The following is a 21208-nucleotide window of genomic DNA, read 5'->3' on the forward strand; positions in this document are numbered from 1 at the left end:
CCTCCTTCAATACCACCTAAAAGCACCTGCAACCGTATTTGGAGCATGGCTATACCACTACCACAGCATCCTTTTCCCATATACTTGAGGATGATCTGTGCCAAGAGTTTTTTTTTCTGGAGGAGGCAATAAAGGAATCATTTGAGTATTTCTTAGGTACCTATGGGGAACTTTCCAGGTGGCTCAGACAGTAAAGTGTCTACCTGCAATGCGGGAGACCTGGGTTCAATCTCTGGGTCAGAAAGATCCCCTGGAGAAGGAAATGGCAACCCACTCCAGTACTCTTTTGCCTGGAAAATCCCATGGATGGAGGAGCCTGGTGGGCTACAGTCCATGGGGTTGCAAAGAGTCGGACACAACTGAGCGACTTCACTTTCACTAGGTACCTATATAATAATATACATAGAACAAAGCTGCTCAATCCTGTGAACTTCCATGACTAAGTGACCTAGCTATACATGCATGGGAAAGTATTCTGCTGGAAATAGAAATGTTCAAATTATATACAAGCTAGATTCATTTTTATCTGCCAATTTGGTCTTTAAAAGAAAAAAGCCAAAATGCAAATATCAGGAAATGGTAAATGGGGCTTTTGCCACAAGGGAGACACCTGTAAGTTTACATGGCCTGTAGTGGAAGAGTGAGTACCAGGACAGTGGGCCTTGGAGAATGTGCTTCTGCCTTAGGCTCATGAATAACTGATAGCTATTGGTCTCACCATGGGTATGAGATTATTTTCCTGGAGTAAAAAATGTTTGAGATCAGTTTTGTAAGACCACAAATGTTTTGTTCTGAAAAGTAGAATTGGGAGCTTGCATCAGGAATCAGTGAACTGTGAATGTAAAGTAAACAAAGACATTTAAGCATCACTACCTGTGGGGATCACAGAAGATGTGGATCCAGGGCAGACTGCAAATCATGAGATTCTGTTAAAGGTAATAGAAATCCAGTGAGGGGGATGCGAATTGGAAGAGTTATTTTGTATTACTAGAAGCCAACTTATATGGAATTGTTTATCTGCTACTCAAATAGCATGAACTGTAGCCCCCCCAGGCTCCTCTATCCAGGCAAGAATACTGGAGTGGGTTGCCATTTCCTTCTCCATGTAATATATTAAGTTTCCTAAATTCCTATGCCCTTTCTCAATGAGTCTGCACTTGGATCCTAGAATTTGGAACTGCAACCCAGAGAGTGTCCTTAGTCTCAGATGTTAATGTCAGGGCAGTGATGAGGTAGCCATGTTTGCACAAAGTTGTGTTATGTTAGAGACATGGAAGCAATAGTTACAGTTGCTGTGGAAAGAGAGAGAATGAGAGGGAGGTGTGTGTGTGTGTGTGTGTGTGTGTGTGTGTGTGTGTATGTGAGAGAGAGAGGAATGGGAATAGATTATGAGGGGTAGAGAAATCTGGGGCAGTCTGAGAAGGAACCACAGTTCCGAACTGTAGCTCCTCTACAGTTAATAAAAACACAATGGGGAAAATGAGGCAGCAGATAATGAAACTTCTCACTTACAGTCTCTCATAACACAGGTGAGTTATGAATGAACCCTTCTTGCATTACCAACAGCTGACTTGGACAACATACAACTTTGTGAACACAGGCCTACCTTTGAAGGTGCAGTGTGTTAATGCATCACAATTTGCAAAAAATTTTAAACTCATCTGCAAATTTTTTGACTCTCCTTTGTTTGAGTAAGAACATTCTTGGCACTACTTCCACCTATAGAATGTGCTGGAAGTGATGCTGTGTGTCTTCTGAAGCCACAGAAAGGTAAAAGACCATGCATCTTCTGCCTGGTTCTTTTGCAATGCCCATTCTGGCCACAGCTGCTGAGAAAGAAGCCTATTTGAAACTACCATGCTGGAGAGACCACATGTAGGTTTTCTAGTCAACAGCTTCAGCTGAGCTCTCAGCCAATAGCTAACATCTAGCCACAAGAATGAGCTGTCTTGGATGTCCGGTCTTTAGATGACAGCTGCCCCAGACACCATCTGTCTACATCCACATGAAAAACTCCAAGCAAGAACTTCTCAGCTCACTTTCAAATTTCTGACCCACAAAATCATAAGCAAGAGAGAAGACAGGGATGGATATTAACCGTGCAACCAACACTCTCTGGGCTGCTTGACTAAAGAAAACTTCTCTTTCTTGCTACCACTAAAGATGGTCCAATAGGCAAATGTGCTGGAGACCTCTCAACTTTATTGGGTATAATACTGGCCAAGAAGGTCAAGGGTATTTTTCTTTATAGATCAATGTCTGAATTAGCTAACACCTCTCATTTCTGTGCCACAAATTGAACTGTGAATTTCCACTTGTCTTTTCGCAAGTATATAGCATGAGTCACCACGCGTGGTGGGCAGGGTGGGAGAACTGCGGAGAGCGCATGTGGGCCAATGCAAAGTCACCACCACTACTGGGAAAACTTAAGACAAATGCCTCATGATAGTGCTGGGAAGAGTCAAGACAGTAGGGCAGGAGAAAGGGGAAAAGGAGTAATGCAGAGGGAGAGGCAGTGCTTGCCCAATAGTGTGCCAACCGCCTTGGACTTCAGAGGAAGTGGGAATTCCAAAGCCCCTCAGGCTTAAACACATGACTTCTTTAAGACAATCATTTCAGTGGTGCCCGACTCTATCAGATCGCAGCTTCCAGCATGCTATCTCATGAACTTTTCCTGAATCATGGAATCAATTATGCTGTCTTTTAACATACTGTCTGAGAACTCATTGTTAAGTTGGCTATTTTCTAGATTTAATGAACATGAAACAATTTATGTTTGACAGCTACACCCCAAAGAGTGTGCTCTCTGCTCATTCTTCTAGATCAAGGCTCACATGTGCACACGTCTCCAGGGGTCAGGCCACCATGACACATGAAGGAAGCCTTCTAACTGCGATCACCATAGGCAGATGACCCCTCCCAAGAGTCATGGCTGCTTGAGGACATCCAATGGCTATGAAAAAGTGATTGAGTGTGTCAAATATTGCAGTTTTCAAAAGGAAACTCCAAAGCTAGGTTTTTATATAAAATCTGATTTTTGAATGTTGGCAATGAATTAAAAATTTTCATAAAACACCCAGTGTGCCAAATTCATCCTGTGGCAGCCAGATTGAATCCTTTCTCGAGTCTTTAAGTTTTATTTTTACATCAAGCTAACTCACTGGAAGGCAGCATCCAAAGCTTGACATATTTGCTTGACTCCTTAAAAATATTTTCATTGAGCTTTGTTTTAATAAGATGTCCTTGACCTCTATCAAAACTCAATGTCTATTTTGCTATGTAACATTTCTTATAAAGATACACAAAGCAAATTTTTACTGGAAATCCTTAGGAAAAAGAGGTCTGTTTTTCCTGATATACCTGTGTGCTGCCTTTCATCAGATAATTACAACTGTGTAACTTGCTATGATTCCTCATTTTGGCTTACTTCTAAGAAGTTCAACTTTCAATATAGTATTCGTACAAATATACTCCATGTTTCTGGTAATACGAACTTTCACTTTTGTCTAATACTCCAGAGTTCTAGGTTTCCTTTTATATATTTGTAACTTACCTGCTTCTAATACATGTTCTTACTATTAAGAGATCAAGAGCTTTTATGTATTTCATATACATGTATTTATATAATGGGTCATAATTTATATGACATATAACATATTTGTGAGTCTAATACAACTTCATCCCACCATTCTACTTTACTTATTTAAAAAATAAATACAATGAAATATCAAAAAGTAAATGCTTTGCCCCGATGTGTTTGGCTGTCTGGCTATCTGATTACCATAGAAATATAACTTAGGGATCTAAGGTATGCTTTTCTTTTACATTTCCCACATCTCAAATATTTAAAAATTGCAAATAATTAAATATATACATAATTTATAGTTTCTTCACCCAGTAGTTACTACTATGAACAAATTTTACTTTCTCCAATATTTTTCTATGTATAAATATTTACTATAGATAATATATATTATATTTACTATATGATCTATACTACGTAATTCTATATACTACTTAATTTTGACTCTATTATATATATTTAATACATGCATATATTATATAAAAGATATATATTTTAAACACAACTTTGGAATTGGATTTTTCTTTTTAACATTTTTTCCATGACCCTAAACACTTCCTTAGAAATGGTTTTAAACATTTTTGTTATATTCAGTTGTATGAGTACACTTTCATTCATTTTCCCCTTCTTCTATTGTTAGACATTGGGTTATTTCCCATATTTCAATATTTAAACAGTGCTGCCATGAATGTAAATATTTGTGTGTTGCTTAAAATTTTCCTTAGGATAAATTCCTAGAAGTGAGCTTAGCAAGGACAAAAGGCTACCTTAAAAAAAAAAATACTGGCTAATCACTTTCCATAATGGTAGCATTAATTGAATCAGTATGTAAACATCCCTGTTTCTTGAGACCCTGTCAAAGATGGGATTATCACATAAAAATATTTTGATCATTTAAAGGATAAAAATAGGGCTTTATTATTTTAAACTGCATCTCTTTGGTTATGAACAAAGTCAGGAATTTTTTATTCTGTTTCTGCTTGTTTTGAGTCTCAGCATTTATATTTTCTTCTTTTGCAAGCAGTAAATTCACATCTTTTGCCCGTTCTTATATTTCAGTGTTATTTTTTTTCTTGTAACCATCCCCCCCACCCTCTGTCAAAAAAGTGTGGGCTAGACATTATTTCCGTGACTGTTCTACTTCTTTGGACTATCTGAAAAATCTCAAACTGCATACCAAATGTTTCCAGACTAAACTCTGCTAGCTCTTTCCATCCAATGATATACAGATCTGCAGTTTACTGAAAGGGAAACTCCTGCTTTGTAATAACTCTCACTGTTGATTGCCAAAATTCAGTTCCACAAATTGGTAGACTCTGAGATGTAATCCAAGCTTTTTTCTGCCTATCTGAGACAATAACTTTCATCTCCTTTTCCAGCAGAACTGGACGCTGCTGCATGCAAGAAATCCCGTTTGCCATCAACTCAGTTTCCATGCGGGACTTTCCTGATGGGACTTTCTTGATTCTTACTCATTCTTTGCTTTCCTGGCCACCCTGCTCCCCAACCCCTTCTTCTAATAATTTAGAATTCTCTTTCCAAAAATATCAAACAGGCGGGTACAAATTTTCAGTGCTTCCTATTCTAGTGACGTAAAACACCCACAAAAATTTTCTGCTAATCCTGAGTAAAACAAACAACAACATGTCAGCAATGCTCCTGGGGCTAGATCGTGCAAGTTGACATGCGCCGCTACCAGCAGCAAGCCCATCATTGGGATGTGTGCATTCTTGAGAGGCAATGAGACAGCTTTGTCTCAAACCTCTTATATGTCTTAATTTAAAGAAATCAAAGTTATTTGTTTTGGTTTGGGGGCTGGAATTTGTGTCTCAAAATAGCTACACTTTTCTTAGAATTGAGCTTGCCAAAGAAGCAATTTGTGTAGTAGTGAAACAGAGTGCAGTTTCCTTCCAAGTTCATTATGTGCTTATTAGGTTGTGTTATTGTGTTTACATAAGGCATTTCTTTGGAAACACTGTATATTTGGTAGAAATAGGAAAAGCAAACATATTTTGGTTCCATCACTGTCCCTGTTTAGATTAAGGAGAGACATGAACGGGCACAGAGTTCATCTCTGCTGGGCTAGCCTCTATGATAGGAGAGTGGTAAGGGCTCCAGTAGGCAAATCCTCGTGAGCCTTCCTGGCCATGTGGAGGTCTTGTGAAGGGTTCTACTTTATTGACTTGGTGTCCTGAAAGCAGTCAGAAAGACCGCAAATAAGTGAGATGAACAAAACCCACCCCTCTCCCTCTGATTCCTTCAATATTGCTAAGTATAGCCCACCATAGCCCCACCCTACACTTCTCTTCCACTCCCTGGACTCTGAGCCCAAGGGCTCCCAGAAACCCTTATCCCAACCACTGACTGGATCCGGAGTGGGCTTTTTGAGGATTCAAGACAGCGGAAGGAAGAAACCATTCTGGCTATAGGAAGGAATGGATGAGAGCTCCCTGGCCTGCCCCAGGATGTAGGCTACTCACAGCGTGAGTGGACCAGCACTGAGGGTGGGCCTGGGAGTGGAAAGTGAGGGTGGATAACCCCATAGTGTGTCCAGGAGATCTTCCTTGAGCCACTCATATTGTGGTTTGTTATTTCTATTGGGCATTGGTTGGTCTGGACCCTTAGCTGAAAGTAACTGAACCAAAACCCCAAAAGCAACACAGAACACTCAAATGAGCTTAAGCAATAAAAATAATTTATTAGCATATGTAACTGAACAGTCCAAGAGTAGGGCTGGTTTCTGACATGGCTATAATCAGAGGCTTAATTTCCAGCTCCATCTCTTTCGAGTCATTCTTCCAGGGACGGGTGATGATGACCAGTGGATGTTTAAGACCCCCAGTCTACCAGCTTCACAGCCTCAGCAAGAAGAGAGCACCTTTCACCGTAAGTGAAAGATGTTGTGGACAGGTAAAAATGGATGAAGGGCCAGCTCAGATCAGCTGTCTTTTAACCAAATGGAGGAGATCTACATCCTAGATTACATGTCCATTCCTAAAGTCAGAGAGTAGGGTCCCCCCAAAAAAAGAGAAGTTTCTATTGTTGGAAAGAAAGGATTCTATTGCTAGAAGTACCAAAGACATCACAATCCACTTCATCATAGTGTGGTAGCAAAGGCACTAGGCTTACAGCCAGACCTGTCCCACTCAGTCATCATTATGCTATCACCTTGGGTAAGACACATCTAAGCCTCAGACCCATTTTGTTCACTGGGGACAAGAACTTGCATGTGGTCATTTCATTGGCACCACTGTGTGAAAGATACAGAAATAGTAAGAATGGGAAGGATTATTGCCATTGTCTCCTTCTAGACCCAGGAACTAGCTATTGCAGGTCGTCCGTTTACTTATGTCTTTAGTTTGTAAGGTTTTAAAAGGGAAGATCATTGCTTAAGGTTCAAACCGCCTTCAACCTACCCAGGTGTTCAGACAGTACATCTGCCTCCCACCTGCTTCACTTAAGTGATGCAAAGAACAGTGTGTAGGTTTCAGCTTCCTCATCACAGTCAACAGGACCCTGAGAGGCACCTCTCTGTGACGCAGCTTCACTCTGAAGTGTTTACTTTCTATTTGCAGACTCTTTTGGAAACTGTCTTTGACTTCTGAGAACTAAAGCATTTGAAATATTCATCTTTTTTATCCCTAAAAATGGAAGAGGAGCTCTGGCACATCTCCTAAAGCCACAGCCACACCTGCTGTTTATTCTGCACTCACATAAGGATGACTCTCCTCTAGAGTTCAGGGCATTTCCCTTGACACATCAAAGTGAAACTCCTAGAAGATAGAAACAACATGTCTATTGTTAGATGGAGAGTACTCCATTTCAAGATGAAAACTAAAACATCAGGTTGAATTTTTTTTGAAGTCCTAATACCTTGAGTGTTTAGATTTGGGGGTTAGGGGTAACTGAATGGTTATTGGTGAAAGTGCAAGATGTCATTCTTGTAAAGTGATCCCCTTGGAAAAGGACAATGTTTTAGAAATACGTCAAAGAGGGAAAAAAGGTCAGCTGAATTCACAAGAGCTTTTTTCACATACAAGTTAGTCGCTAGATTCCCGATACTCTGAATTTTACACTCAAGTGTACCTTTTTGTCCTCCAATGCATTAGTTCTACCCCCTTCAGCTCCTACCTGAACTATTGCTCCTAACTAATTTCTAACACCTTCTCTTTTCCTTCTTTCCTTTTTCTTAACATTCAGTTCAGTTCAGTTCAGTTGCTCAGTTGTGTCCAACTCTTTGTGACTCCATGGACTGCAGCACGGCAGGCCTCCCTGCCCATCACCAACTCCCGGAATTTACCCAAACTCATGTCCATTGAGCCATCCAACCATCTCATCCTCTCATCCTTTCTCCTCCTGCCTTCAATCTTTCCCAGCATCAGGGTCTTTTCAAATGAGTCAGTTCTTTGCATCAGGCGGCCAAAGTATCGGAGTTTCAGCTTCAGCATCAGTCCTCCCAATGAACACTCAGGACTGATCTCCTTTAGGATGGACTGGTTGGATTTCCTTGCAGTCCAAGGGACTCTCAAGAGTCTTCTCCAACACCACACTTCAAAAGCATCAATTCTTCAGCGCTCAGCTTTCTTTATAGTCCAACTCTCACATCCATACCTGACTACTGGAAAAACCATAGCCTTGACTAGATGGACCTTTGTTGGCAAAGTAATGTCTCTGCTTTTTAATATGCTGTCTAGGTTGGTCATAACTTTCCTTCCAGGGAGGAAGTGTTTTTTAATTTCATGGCTGCAGTTGCCATCTGCAGTGATTTTGGAGCCCCCACCCCCAAAATAGTTTGGAGCCCAAACTAATAGTTTAGAGCCCAAATAAAAGTCAGTCACTGTTTCCACTGTTTCCCTGTCTATTTGCCATGAAGTGATGGGACTGGATGCCATGATCTTAGTATTCCGAATGTTGAGCTTTAAGCCAACTTTTTCACTCTCCTCTTTCACTTTCATCAAGAGGCTCTTTAGTTCTTCTTCACTTTCTGCCATAAGGGTGGTGTCATCTGCATATCTGAGGTTATTGATATTTCTCCTGGCAATCTTGATACAGCTTGTGCTGCATCCAGCCCAGCTTTTCTCATGATGTACTCCGCATGTAAGTTAAATAAGCAGGGTGATAATATACAGCCTTGACGTACTCCTTATTTGGAGCCAGTGTGTTGTTCCATGTCCAGTTCTAACTGTTACTTCCTGACCTGCATACAGGTTTCTCAAGAGGCAGGTCAGATGGTCTGGTATTCCCATCTCTTTCAGAATTTTCCACAGTTTATTGTGATCCACACAGTCAAAGGCTTTGGCATAGTCAATAAAGCAGAAATAGATGTTTTTCTGGAACTCCCTTGCTTTTTCCATGATCCAGCGGATGTTGGCAATTTGTTCTCTGGTTCCTCTGCCTTTTCTAAAACCAACTTGAACATCTGGAAGTTCACAGTTCATGTATTGCTGAAGCCTGGCTTGGAGAATTTTGAGTATTACTTTACTAGCATGTGGGATGTGTGCAATTGTGTGGTGGTTTGAACATTCTTTGGCATTGCCTTCCTTTGGGGTTGGAATGAAAACTGACCTTTTCCAGACCTGCATAGAGAACAGGTTTATTTATTATTTATTGCTGCTCTCCCTGAAGAGCCAGAAATTGTTTATTTTTATTGAAATATACTTGATTTACAATGTTGTGTTAGTTTCAGTGTACAACAAAGTGATTCAATTATACATTTATATTATTTTTTACATTCTCTTCTATTATTTTGTTATAAGATATTGAGTATGGTTCCCTGTGATATACAGAAGGACCTTGTTGATTATTTAGTTTATATATTTGTTGTTTATTTGCTGTCATGTTTGAGTTTTACCACTCTGTGAACTATAGCACGCCAGGCTCCTCTGACCTCCACTGTCTCTCAGAGTTTGCTCAAATTCATGTCCACTGAGTCAGTGATGCTATCTAAACTTCTCATCCTCTGCTGTACCCTCTCCTTTTGCCTTCAGCCTTTCCCAGCATCAGGGTCTTTTCCAATGAGTTGGCTCTTAGCATCAGGTGGCTAAAGTATTGGAGCTTCAGCTTCAGTATTAGCCCTTCCAATGAATATGCATGGTTGATTTCCTTTAGGATTGACTGGTTTGATCCAAGGGACTCTCAAGAGTCTTCTCCAGCACCACAATTTGAAAGCATCCGTTCTTAAGGGCTCAGCCTTCTTTATGATCTAACTCTCAGATCTGTACATGACTACTGGAAAAACCATGGCTTTGACTATACAAGCCTTTGTCAGCAATGTGATGTCTTTGCTTTTTTATATATTGTCTAGGTTTTTCAAAGCTTTTCTTCCAAGGAGCAAATGTCTTTTAATTTCATGGCTGCAGTGACCATCCACAGTAATTTTAGAGACCAAGAAAATAAAATCTGTAACTGCTTCCACTTTTCCACCTTCTGTTTGCCATGTAGTGATGGGACCAGATGCCATGATCTTAGTTTTTTGAATGTTGAGCTTCAAGCCAGGTTTTTCACTCTCTTCTTTCATCCTCATCAAGAGGCTCTTTTGTTCCTCTCCACTTTCTGTCACTAGAGTGGTATCATCTGCATATCTGAGGATGTTGATATTTCTCCTGGCAATCTTGATTCCTGTTTGTGATTCATCCAGTTCAGCATTTCACATGATGTACTCTGCACAGACGTTAAACAAGCAGGGTTGCGATATACAGGCTTGTTGTCCTTCTTTCCTAATTTTGAACCAGTCAGTTGTTCCATGTCTGGTTCTAACTGTTTTTTCTTGACCTGCATACAGGTTTCTCAGGAGACAGCTAAGGTGGTCTTGTATTTGCATCTCTTTAAGAAATTTCTATAGTTTGTTATGATCTACACAATCAAAGGCTTTGGTGTAGTCAATGAAGCAGAAGTAGATGTTTTTCTGGAATTCCCTTGCTTTCTCCATGATCCTATAAATGTTCTCAATTTTTTTCTCTGGTTCCTCTGCCTCTTTGAAACCCAGCTTGTACATCTGGACATTCTTGGTTCACATATTGCTGAAGCCTAGTTTGAAGGATTTTTAAACATATGAAATAAGTGCAATTGTATGGTAATTTGAACATTCTTTAGCATTGCCATTCTTTGGGATTGGAATGAAAACTGACCTTTTCCAGTCCTGTGGTCACTGCTGAGTTTTCCAAATTTGCTGACATATTGACTGTAGCACTTGAACAGCATCATTTTTTAGGATCTGAAATAGCTCAGCTGGAATTCCATCATCTCCACTAGCTTTGTAATAATGCTTCCTAAGGCCCACTTGACTTCACAATTCAGGATGTCTGGCTCTAGGTGAGTGACCACACCATTGTGGTTATCCAGGTCATTAAGACCTTTTTTGTATAGTTCCTCTATGCCACCTCTTCTTAATCTCTTCTGCTTGTTAGGTCCTTGCTGTTTCTGTCCTTTATTTGCCTATCTTTGCATGAAATGTTTATTTGTTATCTCCAATATTCTTGAAGAGATCACTAGTCTTTCCCATTCTATTGTTTTCCTCTATTTCTTTGCATTGTTCACTTAAGAAGGCTTTCTTATCTCTCCTTGCTATTCTCTGGAACTCTGCGTTCAGTTGGGTATATCTTCCCCTTTCTCTTTTGCCTTTCACTTCTCCTCTCTCTTAGCTATTTGTAAGGCCTCCTCAGACAACCACTTTGCCTTCTTGCATTTCTTTTTCTTGGGGATGGTTTTGATCACCACCTCCTGTACAATGTTACAAACTCTGTCCATAGGTCTTCAGGCAGTCTGTCTACCACATCTAATCCCTAGAATCTATTTTTAACTTCCACTGTATGATCATAAAGGATTTGATTTAGTTCGTACTTGAATGGCCCAATGGTTTCCCCTACTTGCTTCAATTTAAGCCTGAAGTTTGCAACAAGGAATTCAGGACCTGAACCATAATCCACTCCAGGTCTTGTTTTTACTGACTGTATAGAGCTTCTCCATCTTTGGCTGCAAGGAGCACAATCAATCTGATTTCGGTATTGACCATCTGGTGATGCCCATGTGTGGAGTTGTTTCTTGAGTTGTTGGAAAAGGGTGTTTTCTAGGATCAGTGTGTTCTCTTTACAAAACTCTGCTAACCTTTGCATTGCTTCATTTTGTTCTTAATGGCCAAAATTGCCTGTTAGTCTAGGAAGTCTAGACTTCCATTTTTTGCATTCCAATCCACTATTTATGAAAGGGCATCTTTTTTTTTTTTTTTTTTTTTTGATGTTAGTTTTAGAAGATGTGATAGGTCTTTACTTAGCCAGTCAACTTTAAGTTCTTCAGCATCAGTTGTTGGGGGCATAGACTTGGATTACTGTTGATGCTGAATGGTTTGTCTTGGAAATGAACCGAGATCATTCTGTCATTTATAGTCATGTGTGTACTTTAATCCCAAACTCCTCATTTATCCCTCCCTCTCTCTTCCCTTTGATAACCATAAGTTTGTTTTCTATGTCTATGTGTCTATTTCTGTTTTATAAATAAGTTCATTTGTATCATTTAAAAAAATTCCACATATAAATGATATCATATGATATTTGTTTTTGTCTGATATACTTCACTTAATATGATAATCTCTGGGTCCATTCATGTTGCTGCAAATGGCATTATTTCATTCTTTTCTTTGACTGAGTAATATTCCACTGTGTATATGTACCACATTTGCTTTAGTTAGTTATCTGTTGATGGACACTTTGGGTGTTTCTATGTCTTGGCTATTGTAAACAGTGCTGTGATGAACACTGGGGTTGCCTTCTCTTTTCTAATCTGTCTTCTCTCCAAATGTCCTTCCTCTTAGCCTTATTTATCTAAGTTCACATCTGAAGTCACTTAGTGTGATGTACTCTAGGCCAACTTATTAATTATCTGTGGCTTGATTTTCTTAGTAGTTCAAAGGGTTATGTGAGCTTAAGTGAATTATTTTATGTAACATGCTTAAGGTAGTGCCTGGCACATAGGAATTCTAATTAAGTGTGGGCTGCATACGTGTTAGCTAGTATTACCTGATCCTTGTGCGTTCCACCTTAAAACCCTTTCTCCTCTTGCAGTGAAGGAAGATGTAGCTCCTGTCTCTGGCCCACATCCCTTCATGGCTTGGCCACTCACCATGGCTGCACCTCTTCCCTCACCATCTCTCTCACATGCTCCATCTTCTGTTCTCCTGCTACTGGTAGGCATGGGGCATGTTGCAGCCTGGTGATTTCTTCTCCCTTCCCTCCATGACAACTCAGAGAACTACTTATTATTCTTCAAGGCTGTGCACCAATGAAATCTCCTCTAGATTCTTCTGGGGAAGACTTAAAGATGGCTTTTATGGGTGTCTTCTTCTATTTTAGCAATTATGCTTTCATCCTCAAAAAAATGAAAATAGCTTCTGCTTATTGGATATCTAGAATATGCCAGGGGCTTTATATTCATCATTTCATCTAATCCTCATGTCAAAACCATTATTCCTATTATAGATAAGGAAACTGAGGTTCACAGAGCTGAAGTTACTTGTTCAAGGAAACAGTGGGGCCAGGGTTGACACTCTGTTTTGATTCTGAGATCTTTTGTCCTTTGACTATATGCCACACTCCTTTTTAGCATGGTTAACAGTTTTCTTGTCCTCTTGCCTTCTGTGGACCTCTGAGCTGCCTCCGGGCCATAAGCAGCATCCTTGAGAGCTCCCGTATTGCTCATGGAGGAATCCAGGCCCAGTAAAATTCTCTGTGCACTAGACACTCCTGACTCAGAGAGTCCTCCATATCCTCTTTCACCCCCAAATGGGGACAGTCTTTTTCATTTGTTTCCTTCTATTTCTGATCACTAATTTCATTTTTCTTCTATGTCAAAGACTCTTTCTACCTGACTTCTGACTCTGATCCTATGGAAGTAATAGTCCTCCTATTCTTGTTTGGGTGGAGGCGTCACATGTTGAAGTACCGAGTACAGCCAGCCCGAAGTGACTCCCTGGGTACCACCCTGCAGCTCTGGCCAGCGTCCCTGTCTCCTGCTTCCTGGGAGAAGACAACTGGCAGCAGACTTCCTGAGGGTAGCAATTATTTCCTTGGATGCACAGTGTGTAGCCCAATATTTGGCATAGAGTAAATACCAATAAATAATGGTTGAGTAATTGAATGACTATTTAGATGCAGTGATAACCATCAAAAGTATGCATTAGATGGAAACTGAAGTCAAAGCATAGGTTTCTCAGATAGGCCAAAGGATGACTGATCTTCCATTTTGCTTCTAATGGGAGCTTCCTTCATGGCACGTGGTGGGCAGGGGAGGAGGCAGAGGATCTGGATAATTGCTGTTTGAGGAATGGATTGAGATGCTTACCTACAGGGCCATCATCAAGGCATGTGCTAATAAAGACAGCCAGACTTGAGTCAAAGGAACTCCTCTTCTGATAAACCTTTGTCTCCATTATTAATTTACTCATCAGCCCTTTGAAATTTAATAACTCTTCTGATTTGCATCAATTCTAAAATTATCTTTCCTCAAAGAAAGGCGATAATGAAGGCAAAATACTTCAACACAGAACCTGGCATATATAGAATGCTCAGTGTGTTTGCTTTGTTTCTTGACTCCTTTCTTTACCAAAGTTATGTCATTAATATCAGTTATGTATGGTCCTTGAAAATATTTGTTGTGCAAATAGATTCTTCATGACTCCTAGTCAGTCTTCTAAGAAATGAAGTAGAACAAAAGAGGAGGAGGAAGCCAGTTGCCATTTTTAAAGAACTACATATAAACTATAACTAAAATTGAAACTGTGTGAAAGTCAAAGCTTTCACTAAGAAATGTGATGTATTTTTATCCTTATAACCAAGTGTGGGAACCTTGATATCCTCCAACTTTACTGAGGAAAATAGACTTACTAGGACTGATATCTCTGAGCTCCTCAGACATTGGGTCTTGTCTGCAGGAGGTGGGCACTATTGTAGATGAATGTGTCTTTGATCCCTCTGAGCCCACATCCCATGTCTCTGCGGTCTTGCAGACTGTTTCCACCTATAACTTCTTCCAAAGCTGACATTCCTATGGCCTAATTGTTCCATCACAAAAGAAAGTCCATCTTCCCAGTCTCAAAGCATTTCCCTTTCAGCCTGTGAGAGAATTTAGTACTTGTTGTACCAGCCAGCCACTTTCTTGGATTAGCATTTCCAGGCCTTTCCAGGCTCAGGGAAACTTGGCAAGATGCTTTGGCAGCTCCCTAAGCTTACTAGAAACACTAGAAGCCCACAGTTTGCATAATGCTAATTAAGTTTCAGCTCTGTCTCCAAACCCTTAGAGTGTTTAGAAGATTGAGTAACTTGGGAAACGTCCTAGGTAGGAACTGACCAAAGAAGACGCTAATCCCAACCCACCCAAAAATCTTGGCTGTGGGATGCACAGGTGGCCCTGGCAAGGGTGCCCCACCTTTGCATCAAAGAGTGATCTTTTAGCTGTGTTTCCTTCCTGGCAGTGAAAACCTCTGGGAGCATCACATCATTTTCCAGTATCACTTCCTGAGGCACCTCTATTGATTTCCCTCCTTCACCTTTGGAAGTGTTTGGCTTGCGCTGAGCTGTCACACGCAGTGGGTGTGGTGATACTCTGGTGTTCTGCCACTCCTCAGAGGTGGGGCAGGACGGGGGCCTGTGCCAAGTGGCTTCCCCCGCCCAAGGTGTGGTGATATCGCCTATTCTTACCACATCGTGGAGTGTTTTATTAGTCTCTCACCGCAAGTCATCCATAAAGGAGAGCATATCGGTCTGGCGCTGTAAACCCCTCATTTGATCAGCTTCAAAATATTGGTTAGTGTGGTGGAGCTTGTATTATATAGTAAGGATCAGGCTTCTAATTTTCAAAATTTTAAATTGACTACTGCTATATCTTCTAGGAAAGAAAATGCCTAGTGAGGAGGCTGAGTGAAATGGGAGATGCTGGGCTTTCCTCTTTACTTTAGAAATTTGTATATTTAGAGAGGGTGCAAATTAGGCCATAAACTTGGTTCATGTTCTCTAAAATTTGGGGCTGAAGGCAAACTGTTATATAGAGGTACATAAACAACAAGGGCCTACTGTACAGTACAGGGAGCTATATTCAATATCCTGTGATAAACCATAATGAAAAAGAATATGAAAAAGAACATATATATATATATATATATGTATAACTGAGTCACTTTGCTATACAGCCAAAATTAAACACAACATTGTAAATCAACTATGCTTCGGTACAATTAAAAATATCAGATCAGAGCAACTTAAAAAATGTATTGTTTGCATAAGACCTAAAAGGAGTATTTATACTATATTATTAGTCATTATAAAGTATCTCATATGAGACTTAAAATCGCTTTAGGTTGAAGACAATCTTTCAGTTATAAACCTTTTTTCTAATTTGTAAGTTTTGAGGTCAGTCCTGATTCCTGGCTTCCAGCCATGGCTAGAGTGGTGGGGACCAGTCCCTTTCTTTGAGCTCTGGAGTTTCGGTGCCCACATGGATGGCATCACTGTTGACTCAGTGTAGTCAGGTCTTGGCGAGAGGCTCCAGGCCAGAGAGGTGGGCGGACAGTGACCCAGCCTAGTCCCTAAAGGAGTGCCAGGGAAGCAGCTGGTCCTGCCCAAAGGGGAGCCCACGGCCTCTGATTGTGCTTAGTATGGAGTTAATTAATTTCCACGGGAAGAAAAATAAGCAGTTCCTTTCCGGAATGCTTTTGGTCTTGAAGAGTCAGAACAAACGTGAGAATGCATCAAGGGTTAACTGGTAAATGATGTAGCATGGATTATGCATGCATTCAGTGGAAACGTGAAGGACGTCAGGATAGACTGGAACAGCCGGAGGAGTGAGAGTTGCCACTCAGCTCAGTACAATGGGTACAGTTTGGGAATGTCCCGTACGAGGATTTTTGGAAAGTTCAATTTGTATAAATGACTCTCTGTCAAACATTGCTTTAGCCATCAGGAGACATAGAAGAAAAAAACCAGAGTCCCTTGTCTTCACACACTCTCTCTCTTTCCTGAGCAGTTGTGCAAAGTAATTTACAGAACACACCACTCAACTTGGGAGTAAAGTAAATGTAGTATATTAATAATAAAACACTCCAAGTGTCAGTGGAGGAAGAGACTGGTGGAAACTAAGATGATGAAATTACCTTAGAGAGAAGTAATCATGTGAGGATACATTTTTTTTTTTGCAGTTAAAAAATGCTTTACAACAAGAATTGGTAAATAGCTGTTTATAGGTAAATTGGTGTTTATAAAGCCTCAGAATGGCTTTTATATTTTTACATGGTTTTAAAACATCAGATGAACAATATTTTGTGAAAAATGGAAAAATTACATGAAATTCAAATGTCAGTGTCCATAAAGTTACATTGGAACACAGCTGCAACCATCTGCTTAAATATCATCTATGACTTCTTTTGTGCCCAGACAGCACAGCTCCGGAGTGTGGCCAAGGCCATGCGTGGGACTCTCATTGCTTTGGGCCACCACCCCATGTGTTCTAAATCACAGAGGTGGTCATAAACCCCACAGTATTTGGGTGCCATGTGGGTCACCTACATGCATGAAAAAACATTCTCGAAGATGAAGCACATAAAATCTTATTGAAGATCAGCATTAATAAACAAACATTTGCAACTAATCTCAATGATAGGAAGTACTAACTTTAAACCCCACTTAAGGAAATGTCAGCCCCTCTTTCCAAAAAAATTTCGTTGTTTTTTTTTTTTTAAGAATTTCATTTTTATTAGTGGACCTGTGTTGCAAAAAAGTTGTACTCAATTATTCTTATATTTGAGTTTTGCCCCCCAATATTGTGAAAATTAGCTTTTTCTCTTGCTATATAAGTATCTCTGTAAGATCCTTGTTTTGCCTCCTGGGCCACAAAGCCTAAAGTATTTACTATCTGCTTGGCAGAGAAAGTTTGTCAATGTCTGCTCTATGATAAGGATTTACTTGAGATATCCTTTAGGAATTATTGTATTATTTTCTTTCCTAATATCTTACATTGTCATTACAGCTTTATGCCGATGCCGCCGCTGCTGCTGCTAAGACGCTTCAGTCGTGTCCGACTCTGTGCGACCCCACAGACGGCAGCCCACCAGGCTCCTCCGTCCCTGGGATTCTCCAGGCAAGAATACTGGAGTGGGTTGCCATTTCCTTCTCCAATGCATGCATGCATGCTAAGTCGCTTCAGTCATGTCCGACTCTGTGGGACCCTATGGACAGCAGCCCACCAGGCTCCTCCGTCCACAGGATTCTCTAGGCAAGAATACTGGAGTGGGTCGCCATTTCCTTCTCCAACAGCTTTATGAGGTGATCACTTATTTTATGCAGGGATTTTTAAAAGTTGAGTGAAGTTAAGATGTCCTGTCACAGTCCTGTTAATTTTAGGAATGCACATTGAATCATCACAGCCACTGCTTGGGAGTAAAATAATGCAGTGCTTTGAAGATGATGGAGATGTCTGGTATAATAAACCTGTCTTAGAGGAGGGGGTAGATTCACATATCTGGGAAGCAAAGGGACTTCTGTGAGAGGAAGAATCAGAACGACAACCCCTGCTTCTAGAGATTCGAAGTCTGGGACACCTGGTGTGGTGGGTCCATATTGCTGTTGAAGTCCAGCATTTAGCTTGACTCGGTTGTTCATTTTGACCCAGTGGTATTATGGGTTAAATTATATTCCCCCCAAAAGAATGCAAAAGTTGGGATACTTGGTTAGAGCGGCCCTACAGAACTCATTTACCCCCAGCCTCCCTGGCACAGAGGATATACTTTGGAGATAGTATCTGACAGTAAACTGAAGAGCTTAACAATGAAGACCTGAGTGAGTCCTGCCCCAGGGCTGGACATTCCTGACTCAGTGGACAAGAATGACCAGTCTCAGCATGTAGGGCCAAGGAGCAAAGTACCAAGAGACTTTATGTGACACTGAGTGGTAACCTTGGCCAGGACTTCATCAGACTCCAGGTTTCTGCACTAGTTTGGACCTGCAGATGCCCCTGGACTTCTTGCTAATTTGCTGAGTACAGCTCAAGAGGGACTTACCAGATAGCTGGTTAGTGGAGCTGGTTTACTTTTAAAAGAAGTGATTAAAAAAAAAAAAGAGAGATTACCCCCTTTGTATTTTAGTTTGGGAAATAGCTTATCCAGTTAAATTCATAAAAGAGGAGTCAGCCACACACAGGTTCTGAGACCACAACTAACAGGGCCACCGAGGAGTAGTAACAACCAACTAAAGAAAAAAAATGTAGGTGTCTGTCCTTTGATGCAGTCCAGATTTATCCCACCGCAACATGGATTAGTTATGGGCTTTTAGTTAACTTACACAAAGGTGATCTTCAGCAAAAGATTTAATTTTAATGAGTTTTGCTAAGAAATGCAATATTATTAACAGAAATGTATTCACAAGGGAAAGGCTTTCAAAGCCTATTCATAATTCATAACATTTATTTGCCAATTGAGTTTATTTTACTAGAGCTTATTAAATTTCTCCTGAGCACTATTGGTATTGACAAGCAATAAATAAGGCTATTTAATATTTCTCAACATTTTACCCTCAAACTTGAGTTTCTCAGCATTGGATAAAGGAATACTTCTTGGTGGGTCTGTAGTAAATATGAATGTGGGGAGCTCCCTCCACTCTGCTCAGGAAGAGACTTTCAGGCTAGAAGAGTGGCCACCTCCATTTCTGGAATGAGTTTGAAGATCCCAAAGTGCCATTTCCTTTAACCATGGTGTTACCTAAACTATACTCATATTCATTAATAAACTTTCATTTGAGCTTCTCTTGAATGTCACTATGGGTTGACTATTCAACCATCACTTGATTTTAAAATTTCTTCTGTATATTTGGACATATTCTGGGAAACCTGCCTGTTTGAAGACCTAACATAGCAAGACATACTAGCAGCATCTTTGAAAGCGCAAAGCCAAAGCCAGGATGAACGTGCCCCAAAATACGTTGCTGGCCACACAGGACCATCTATATTATATTTAGGAAAATAAGCAACCTTGGGGCCAGCACCAGCTCTGACTCCATCAGGCCTGCTGTCGTCATGAAATAAAAGTGTTGAGTGCCTACTTGCTTCCCCTGAGGCAAGATGGAGCCTTGAACTATCCGGTTTCAGGTAATGGTTTACCTGAGTTCGTCACTGATAAATGTTTCCTTCTCTGGTTTTCCTTCCACTTCTCCTCCTGCCTTTTGCAGTATGACTGGCTGAAGTGAAACCCAGGGGAAAGGGAGCAGACGTGGAGAGTGCCCTGACTCAAGGTGACACATAGCAGGAGCAATGAAAGTCTCATGACATCAGTCCTGTGTGATGCAGAGGTCAAGGTGTACACCGTATGTGGGCTGGAAGTGAACAGCTTAAATCAATGAAACTAGACATTCCGGGCTCATAGTGGGGAGGCGGGGCGCCTGAGGGGGCAAGCCTCCAGGAGATGGAGATGGTCCATCTCTGGGTTTCAGCCTTGCTCAGGAAGCTCTTGAGTATATCTCTTTACAACTCAGGCTTCTGTGTCTGGTCTATAAATGGAAGGGTTTGTGCTCAGAGTTTTCCAAAGGGTCTTATGTGTGAGCATGTGAGTGTGTGGATGTAAGCATGTATAAGAGGGTGTGTGTGTTGGGGAAGGAGGAGGAAGAGAATGGTATGAACAAAGCAGTGGGGTTCAAGCTCATTTTTCTAAAAATCGTAGTCAGCTTGTCTAGACTCCAGGCCACTTGCCTGGTGTTGGCAAGTGATGTTACAGCTGGAGTCTGAGTCTGAACTTCTTTCTCAGGGAACCCAAGTCTTTCCATTACGGTTTTCAGCTGATTCGATGAGGCCCACCCACATCAATATGGATTATTTAGTTGAGTCTATACTGTAATCTTGATGGACATGTGTTTGAGTAAACTCCGGGAGTTTATGATGGACAGGGAGGCCTGGCGTGCTATGATTCATGGGGTTACAAAGAGTCGGACACGACTGAACGACTGAACTGAACTGAACTGATACTGTAATCTCACGAAGTAAGTAGTATTAGCACCATTGTACAGATGAGGAAACCGAGGTTTAGAGAACGTATTAGGTTTCTTTGGAGCACGCGTGCATGCATGCTAAGTCTTCAGAGAAACAGAATAATAGGATATGTGGGAGTGTGTGTGTATACAATTCTATCTTTCCCTGTCTGTCTACCTATCTATCAATCAAGACATTCATTTTAAAGAATTGGCCCACACTTGTGGGGACTAGCCAGTCCAAATTGTGCAGGGCAGACTGGCTAGCTGAGAAACAGGAGATTTGATGTTACAGCTAGAGTCTGAGGGCCACCTGGAGGCTGAATTTCTTCTTTCTCAGGGAATCTGTCTTTTTCTTAAGGTTTTTCAAGTGATTGGAGGAGGTCCTCCCACATTATGGAAGATAATCTTCTTTACTCAGTGTCTACTGATTCACATGTTAATCATACCTAGAAAATACCTTCAGAGCAGCATTGAGACTGATGCTGACTAAATATATGGGGACTGTGGCCTAGCCAAGTTGACCTGTAAAATTAGCCATCATAGAGAAGTGAAGCAAGCCCACATCATCAGCTGTAAAAAGGGGCCAAGAGTTGACTCTGAGTCTGTCCTCGGAGCCCGTGGCTGTCACCTC

The sequence above is a fragment of the Cervus elaphus genome, chromosome 28, assembly GCF_910594005.1.
Source record: "Cervus elaphus chromosome 28, mCerEla1.1, whole genome shotgun sequence".
NCBI lineage: Eukaryota > Metazoa > Chordata > Mammalia > Artiodactyla > Cervidae > Cervus > Cervus elaphus.